The sequence below is a fragment of the Chenopodium album genome, chromosome 7 (genome assembly GCF_948465745.1).
Source record: "Chenopodium album chromosome 7, dcCheAlbu1.1, whole genome shotgun sequence".
NCBI classification, from domain to species: Eukaryota; Viridiplantae; Streptophyta; class Magnoliopsida; order Caryophyllales; family Amaranthaceae; genus Chenopodium; species Chenopodium album.
Window position 1 is genome coordinate 68,248,876 of NC_137840.1, and position 10,278 is coordinate 68,259,153.

Below are 10,278 nucleotides of genomic sequence, written 5' to 3' on the forward strand. Positions count from 1 at the left end.
GTTTAAACGTAACATTTTTCGATTATAATACAAGAGTAATATGTATACGTGTAGAATTTATAATTATTCAAACGATTTAGAGTTGTGTAATACTGTAGTTATTTCATTGATATAAAAAAATTTGACCATAAAATTATGAACATTAATTCATTGATACTTGGTAAATTTATACTTGTATGATTTATTTATTTATTTAAAAAAAAAAAAAAAAAAAAAAAAAAAAAAAAAAAAAGAGTTAGTTGATATGGACCAATCAGAAATTCTCCATAGGTACATGAACTCTGTGCCAAACTCTGATGTTGACCAAAGTTGTCTGATGATTAAAAATCCTGGATCTCTGGATCTTAGCAACGGAACCTAAATTAATAAATGGGTCTTATTGTGTTGTACGAAGTACTTCATAAAGATATCAGGATGTCCGTATATTATGCATGTAACTGCTTCATTACATTCGATCAGTAACAAACTAACAGAATTGCTTCTACTGTAATTATTTGTGATAATTCACTTTTAATTACAATACAATAGTAAATTACTGTAGTTATTTCTCACTTGTAATCCACGTATGTAACAAAACCTTAGTACTAATATTAAGAAAAGTGGGACTTAACAACAATAACAAGTCACATGTTTTTGTTTCCTTAACATTCTCCTAACTCTTCTTTGCCTTCGACAGCTGCTCATTGTCCCACTTCCATCACTATTTTCCTGCCTAGTGCTCCACATATTTTATGGTTTTCTTTTTTTTTTTTTTTTTTTTTTCTTTCTTCTTATTTTTCGATTCATCCAAAATTAGATTTTTTTTTTTTCCTACTAAAAGATTCACACATCTTAAAGCATATCCATAATTTTAGTGTAAGAGTTTGTATAAATAATCGATTATTATAAAAGTACGCGTTGGGACAAATCTAATATGAGTAAAACTCACTATGTCTATATTTTTCTTATTTGTATGTCATAATTGAAAAGGAGTGAATAATTAGTGTTAAAAGTCCGCTATAAATGAACAAAAGATAGAATCCTCAATGGGTCTTAATCAAGTGAAATTGATAAAACACCCAATTGTCTCATGTTACATAGTTCCGAGTACTATTGTTTGATTTATTTTAGTACTAGTTATCTAGTCGACGATATTACAATGAGGTTAATCAATAATTATCATATTGACATGGAGAGCTTTGTCTAGGTCTTGCATTAACTTAAGAATTAGAGAAAAACAGGAACAAAATTGGTTGAGAAAGCAAATATTATTATAAAAAAGGAAAAAAGAAAAAGAAAGAAGCAAGTCTTGTTGAAGGACTAAAAAAGGGTAGTAAAGACTTTGACAGCGTATGATTACTAAGTGAGAAATGACTAAGTCTTAACATACATCAAATTATATTACGCGTATAACTTGATTATCAAACAGTCAATATTAGGATTAAATTCAAACTTATAATAATACTGTAGCATTTTATCTTGTTCACCTAACTGTTTAATTAGTTCTTTGTTGCCATTTACGACCAAACATTTATACGCGTTACAAGTTTAATCTATATCTTCTAATTAACTTATAAGTGTGTACTTTTACACGGTAATCTTGTTAAACTAGAACACCAAATAGGAAATGTGATACTCTAACCAACTCACTTCAATTCAAGGTCTTTAACTAGCCGTATGTGGTTTGAGTTCTTTAACATCACGTTTGATAAGCAGTCATAAATTATGGGAATGACAATAGATCTGTATGTAATTTTGCAATGAAATTTTAACCATATTATAAATATCACAAAGTTACAACTAATATTTAACGAAGTTAGTAGCTATTACCATGTCAATGAAACTCTTGCAAAACATCATTAGAAGATGTAAAAATAAAATTTCTCTCCCAATCCAATCCGCATTAAAATTTGGTTATTTGGATCCAATCCAAAAACCCGAATTATGATACATTATCTTTTAGTGCCTAATACGATTATGAAAATAAAGCTTTAATATAAATACAAGTCTTCAAAATCATGATTAAGATAAATAATTCAACATCAAGCCATTAATTAATTATTACAAAGTCTCACTAATTTATTTTATGTAGTAGTAAGTGTTTGAGCTAAACTTCAAAACAAAGAAATCCATATTTATCCAATTAGGGTCAATCCGATCCAATCCAAAAATCCGACTTTTTAAAAAATCTCAATCCGATACGATCCGATTTAAAGTTCAAATCCAATCGAAATTGATAATTGATCGATTTGGATTGGATTTCGGTTTTAATCCGAATTATGGACAAAAAAATCTCAGGAAGATTATTAGTAGAATCTAAAAATCTCTCTATCTCAGAGAAAGACTAATAGAATGTATATTTTGTACTCGTATATAAAATAACTCAAATTTGGATCATCTCAACTTTTTCACAACTTCAAATGACATCGTACCAATTAGAATCATCATCAATTGGATTATTTAAACATGGAACACGAAAGATTACAACTGCTTTCAAAAGCAATGTTTTGGCTTTTTATTTTTTTATTTTATATTTGCCATGACCCAAAGCTTAAAGACATTATTTGAAAGACGGTGTCAACTTTTAATTTGGCTGATAAAGTAGGGGCTTAAAGAAGAGCTCTTCCCAGAAATCTTTATTTAACATTAATTAATTAAATTGGACTATAATAAGATGATTAGTACTGATTTGTGTTCATTTATTTTTTGAGATTTTCTATTGCAAGTGCTCATGGATACACAGTAACAGAACTCGTACAATGTATTAATCATATAATAAAGTCCCTCTTATAATTTTCTTTTTTTGGTTTTTAGAGAGCCACAAGGGCGGGGGTGAGAATCGATTCTACGATCTCCTGAAACCGGGAAGGAAGCTCTAACCCCTTGAGTTGTCCGTCACTCTCAAAGTCTCTATTATAATAGGTACATACTTTATAAGAATTTCTAGCTATCCCGACTCGTGGATATATATTATAAAGTCTCATGGATACGTATGAGTTTCTAGCTACATTGAAAAGAAATATAAGTCTCTCTCTTAGGTTTCACCCTTCGTTCTTAGGGTCTGTTCTCTTCCGTTGAAATTCAGTTCAGTTCAGTTCAGTTCAGCTCTTAATTTATGTCTAATGATATTGCTAATGATATAAAGCCAAATTTCATTCTTTTAAGCTCTTATTACAACGACGACAACAACAACAACAACAACAACAATAATAATAATAATAATAATATTAACAATAATAATAATAATAATAATAATAATAATAATAATAATAATAATAATAATAATAATAATAATAATCAATAAGTAATAAATAATAATAATAATAATAATAATAATAATAATCAATAAATAATAATAATAATAATAATCATCAATAAATAATAATAATAATAATAATAACAATAATAATTGAAATAATAATACTAATAATAATAATCAATAAATAATAATAATAATAATAACAATAATAATAATAATAATAATAATAATAATAATAATAATAATCAATAAATAATAATAATAATAATAATCAATAAATAATAATAATAATAATAATTAATATCAATAATTAATAATAATAATCCGTAGTTAAAAATCACTAATTAATAAGTTCAGTTTAGTTCAGTTCAGTTCAGTTCAGCTCAGCTCAGTTCAGTTCAGTTCAGCTGAATTCAGTCAATCAGAACAGGCCCTTAGTCTTCTCACTCTCTCTCAATGAGTCAATGGTTATTAATCATCTATCAAGATTTTAATTAATCAACTAATCTAAGTAGCATCCACACTACTTACATAAATCAAAATTACAGCCAACTATATAGAGGGAGCTATACACGTTAAAATATATTTAGATGTGTAATACGAAGTAAAATAGTAAACTATACTTGTATAAAATGGTGGTACATTTTAAAAGTAGATATTATGAATTAGCTTACCCTAATTGTACTCGAACACTTGTTTCTTGGCCACAAAAAAAACTTAAGAAATTTGGCAACATCTTCTAACTAAGAGTTGGTTGAGCAGTTCTGTTACATATGGGGATCGGACTAACTAATTACCCTAAAAAACCTCAGAAAGAACAACTCCATTCTAAAAAGTTTATCTTTTTATCATGGAGTATATAGAAAGAACAAAATCTTATAATTTTTCGAAATGAACCATTAGATATCCCTCGAACTTTCCACAAGCGTAGTTTGTGTTCAATGAGTGGCAATGTCATACTCTCACATATACCATTTTAAGCTAAACCCGTACCCACCACCAACCCAATCACTCCATTCTCCGCCAAATTGCATGCCTCAAAAACACCCCCTTAAGCTCTTTCAAACTCGAATTCGACGGTTCATTTAAAACAACTCAAAAGTAGCAGGTGTCATCATTAGAGCGAGACAGCACCGGTTCCCTTATCGCAGTTCGCACCTTCAATCTTGGCAACGCCATGGTTTTTGTTGCAGAAGCTACAGCTCTCCAAAAAGGCATCCTTCTCGCTCTTCAACACGGGATTCAATATTTAGTCATCGAAGGGGACAATCTCCTAGTAATCAATGCAGTCAAAGGATTTTGGACCGTTCCACGGCAAATTGATCACATCATCACCGAAATCCTCAATCTTCTTCAAAGGTTTCAACAATGGAATTCACAACATTTATAGAGAAGCAAACAAAGCAATGGACTAGATCGCGAATGTAGGTCATCTTGTTAATGATAGCATGGACATTACTCTTTGTACTTCCTCAACTTTGTACCCTATTATTTCCTCTGATGCGTTAGGAATTCCCCTCGTGAGGAGGGGTTCCTATCGTTCTCTTATTTTTCTTACTAACTCCTAGTGTTTGCAGGATGAGTATCTCTAAAAGAAGAGCATCCTGCAGTCCTGCTCCTCCAAAAACATGTGCTTTCCAATAGAAAAAAGTTGTACGGTCTTACCTTTAATGTTCTAGTATGTAATTTGCTTTATGATTAATGTAATGTTATATTTGATGTAAACAAATTGATACAACTTATTCAAATATATTATCAATATGACAAAAGTTTCCCACACTAACATACAATAACTTAGCATTTTAAAACAAGTACTATAGAAGAAACATAATATGGGCAAAGCAAATTTGTTGGCATTTAGTTGGCAAAAGACCTAGTACATACGCGGTTGATCCAAGTTTCTTGAACTTGGCTTAGAATACAACAAATGGCAACTTAAGAGGTGGAGGATTACTATGGAAGTTGAACACAAAAACACAACACAAATTGACATGCATTCCTTCTATATTTGTCACACTTTAATAACTACGTATTACAGTACATTATATTTATATTTATTTTGATTTTTACTATGGAAGCGCGTTGTATTGCTTAACAATCGGCCTACATTGGCTTATGTGTTACCCTTTGTTTAAACTTAACAGTAAATCACTAATTTAACTTATCTATGGTAAGTTCAAACTCCAAAGTGGTCCATACTTTATAAACAAGTAATAATCCTCTTTTAATCTGATGGTTTATGATTAATTAAAGTTGTATGTCATTTTAATTAGTATTGTTTCATAAGATTCAGGTTTGACATTAGGATTCTTGAATAAATTGATAATCTATTTGGGTATTTAAGTATCTCTATGCTTGCATTTAGCATAGGTTTTCAATTGACATCTTTAATTAGTTTGATCATTAGTATCTTCAATTTCGCATTTTTTGTAGAAATAAAATCACTTTTTTAGATTATATTGAATTTAAACGAGTACAATAATAGAATTAATTAGATTGATAATGTTTATCCTACTACTATCTAACGTACTTTCGATTATATTTTATTTATAAGTCGAAGTGATTATATTTATAAATCAAAAGACATATTTATAAACCTTTAATTTGTTGCTTCAACTAATCTCTTTTTTTATACTATGACTGCACGAGTACATATATACATCGTACGTATTTGATGACAATTGAGATGAAATAACGATCCTTAAAGAAGCTCATATATTAGCTAGTACTCATATGTATCAAGTGAAATAGATATTGAACTTGTAGCACAATTATATAAGTATATGTAGGCAACTTTTTGTGCCAATTTGATTCATTTAACATAATTCACAATTAGACCATATATAAATCGATCATGCATATGCATTCAATAAACTATAGTAAATTAGTAATGTAAGTTATTACTTAGAGATTTAAGATAGTAAATATATACAGGATAGTAAGAATTAAGAAATTATAGCATAATAAATATATACAGAATAGTAAGAAATTATAGCTCTGTTATATACAGACCTTAATTATGTAGTCAAATATGAAGATTTATAGCCAATCTTTATGGGTGGTCTAAGGGAAGCCACAAAAAGCAATCTCATATACCTTTGAAGATCTATACCCAATTACGTAGTCGACATGCTAAAATTTAGTTACTTGCTAGTTGCCTAAAAAGAGCAAAACACTTCAATTCTATGAGTAATTTAAAGTTGATAAACTATCTTTAAAAAATTCTTTTTTAGATTTCACACTTAAACTTAACTATTAAGTAAACTAGCTAGCAAATGTAAATTTACTATCTACATCATATGATTCATATTCATGGTATTTTCACACCTATGTTCCTAATTATTAACTTAAAAATTAAGCTAAACTAAAATAATAACAATAACAACAACAATACTAATAATTTAAAATTTGAAAAATAATTGATGAAATAGCCGGCCACCTATTTCCAACAGAGAGTCACAAACATTCAAATAAACAGAAAAACTTTCTTAGAAGACAACCCACATAACCATATAAAGACAACCTTACCACTCATTATTAGTCACTACAATTAACACTTCATAATCATTAATTAAATATTTATAATATAAAGTTTTATTTTTAGTGTAATATATTTATTTTTATATTTATAATGTAAGGTCATACTATTATATGATATGATCTATAATATTAACAACTTTTATGTCCCGTTATTTAGTCTAATTAAGTAAAATAAAATTAGTAGTCCCCTTATAATCAAACAACACCAAACCACCGTCTATTAATCTATTTCTCCAACAACGTGCTAATCATAACGGTCCACTTACTTTTTATATTTTTTTAAAACTATAGTATAGTACAAACATTGAAATATTATTTTTTAAATTTCCAACCGTTGGAAAACTAATTTTTTCCTCCTCAACTTAACGTCCACAATAGTTACCCTATACCCTACATTCTCAACCGTCAGATCAACACGCCAGCTTTAGAAAACGAGTCGTTTAAGACGTGGACGGTTGAGATTACATGTTGAGAAAAAGTATGAAATTTAACTTTTTTATTTTATGAAAATAAAAACGGCTAGGATTAAGTGTGGGCCACGACAGGTAACATGGGATGAGTTGTCAGTATATTATTAGTTACATTCATAATTACAATTATTATTAACTCTATTCCAAACAAAATTAATTAATTTAATTTAAATAATTTCAATTAACAAAATTAATCTCTTCATTTTTATTTTTTCTTTAACTTATTAAAACTTAAAACCCTCTTTCTTTTCTCTCTCCTATATAAACACTTCCTCCCTCACTTTCTCTCTTCATCGCACTTCCATCAATCTCTCTGAATTCCCAAATTTTCTCTCTCTAAAATCACTTCGACTTTTCTCTCTCTAGAATTTTCAACTTCATCAAATCAACAATGGCAGGAGCAATCATCGCAACAATTTTCTCTCTCCTCGTGGTGTCCGCCATAGCTCAAGCTCCCACCGGAGCTCCGGCAGCATCTCCGATGTCACCACCAACGACCGCCGCAACTCCTCCAACGACCGCTACTCCTCCAACAATGGCCGCTACTCCACCGATCATGGCCGCAACTCCCACCGCATCTCCCTCTGGATCTCCTCTCCCTTCACCACCATCTCCACCAGCTGAAGTTCCCGCCGCCGCCGGTCCCGGTCCCGCCGCCGGACCAGGAGCCGCCGCCGGTCCAGGTGTCGCCGGAGGTCCTGGTATGAGCCCAAGCGCTGGTCCCACCGCTGACAACTCAAGTGGTTTCAGAACCGCCATTGCTGGTGGATCTGCCGCCGCAGTTGTTTTGGCTTCCGTGTTGATGTTCTAGATAGATCGAGAAATCTTGAGATTATCTCTTTCTCTCTCTTCTTCTTCATTTTTTTCTCTCTCTTCACTTTTTTAGGGTTTATTTATTTTTTTTAGTTCCTCGATTTGCGTATATTTGTTTATTTTTGTTTTAATTGATGGGTGGCGGTTGATGGACGGTGGTGGTTATTGTGTTTGGCGGTGTTGAGACTTCATTTTACGGCCCAGATTTCATTTGTTATTACTTGTTATTATTATTATTATTACCATCATTATTATTACCATCATTATCATTTATTGTTAATTATTACTCATTTTTACTACTCTTAATTCCTCTCTTAACTTCAATTTCACTTGCATTTTCTTAATTTTTAAGTCTAATTATTGTTTGCAACTTTTCACCTATTCGATTATACTAGTCGCGAACAATAATGTAGATGAGATTCGATTCGAGTTTAGATTGGAAAACATAGTAGAGACTAGAGACATAAGACAGCTAACGAAGTAAAAATCCAAAAAATTCCAGTTGGAAAATAAATCGTACAAATTTGTTGGTATTCTATAAGATGATATTTTGATCGGTGGAAGGAAGTGGTTAAGAAAAATGAAAAAAGATAATGGAAGAATTTTACTTTATTTTATTTTATTTTCAAGGAAGAAACAGGTGTCATGTTTAACACAAGTGTTAGGGAAAAGATAGAGAGCACAAGGTTCCAACTAGTTTCCCATGTGACTTTGCTTTTAGTAGCTGGCAAAAAATAGAGGAGAGAGAAAATTCGAGGATTTTTATTTAATATAAATTCGATTGTGGTATTTTTATTCTGTTGTCACTGCAAAAGGAAGAATATTTATGGTAACACCAAAATAAACTTTACTAAAAGAAAGGAAGAAGGATTCCTTTGTTCATTTATGGCTCTGATTTTGCCATATTTCACCACTTTTTTTTTTTTTTTTTTTTTTTTTTTTTTTTTTTTTGTTAACTAAGTTTGTTAGTCATGATTGTAATAAATTTGACTACGTACTTTATTAGGTTAGTTTTGGTGAGGTTAGAGCATTAACGATTTGAATCGATTCGAGTTGGCAGTTTTGGGAGTTTTGGTTAATTTGATCTAAATGTGTTTCCCGATCTAGTACAACGTGGTTGGAAGCTGTGAGCTCTATTAATGAACCTGAAACTGTTTTACGGAGTACATTGTTGTAACAAGTAACAACGTTAAATTCGTTGTAAAAAAAAAAAATCAAATTATGTAATAGAAGTTAATTTGAATTTAAATTTTATGTTTACGTACAACAAATCAGAGTTTTTATGTGGGACCATAATCATTATACGTTCACACACGACGCCGGATGTGACAATTGGTAAACTAGCGATGTGTGAAACATTAAAGTTACAACAAATGAAATCACTTGTAAAATACAGTAAAATTACCAAAAGTTGATAAAAAAAAAATGTTGGTAATGGGATAGAGGCAGGCACAAAGGGGCAACTAGAAGCATATGATGAAAGGTGTATGTTACAGCGAAGGTGGGGAATTGACCGAGCACATGTTTGGTGTCCCACAGCGTGTGTCAAGCTTGTTGGGCTCACACAGACGTCTTCCTGGGTCTATTTACTCATTTTTGGACGCCCACAATTATCAGAAGATATCAAAGTCAAGGATAAATAACATAAAATTGATGCAAAATGGATGTGAACGAACACTTGCATTAAAATGGAGCTCAGATTATGGGGTAAGCTGGTAAGCTCAGTTGAGCCTGATCAACTTAGGGCCTGTTCTGATTTATTAAATTGAGTTGAATTGAATTGAATTGAACTGAACTGAACTGAACTGATTGAGCTGAAATGAACTGAATTTAGCTGAAATAAATTGTCTATGAGAGAAGGAAATTAAGTGTTGAATTGATTGTAGCTGAACTGAACTAAACTAAAATTAAGCTGAATTGAATGGAATTGAACTGAACTGAACTGAACTGAAATTAAGAGAACAAGCCCTTGCCCTATTCAAGCTAAGACTTTGAGATTAAATAGGATAATGGATTCCCACCGATAAAGTGTATTTATTATTTTTTTTAACTCCATGTAACTTGTTATTGCTTGGGTGAGGCAATACCTGAGTACGAGTCACCGCTTGTCAAAGGGGAACATCAATTCTATACTCCTTTTACTCTTTATTTATTACATTATTTGACTAAAAAGCTCTCACAGTAAGTACTATCAAAGAAATAGGAGTACATTCTTTA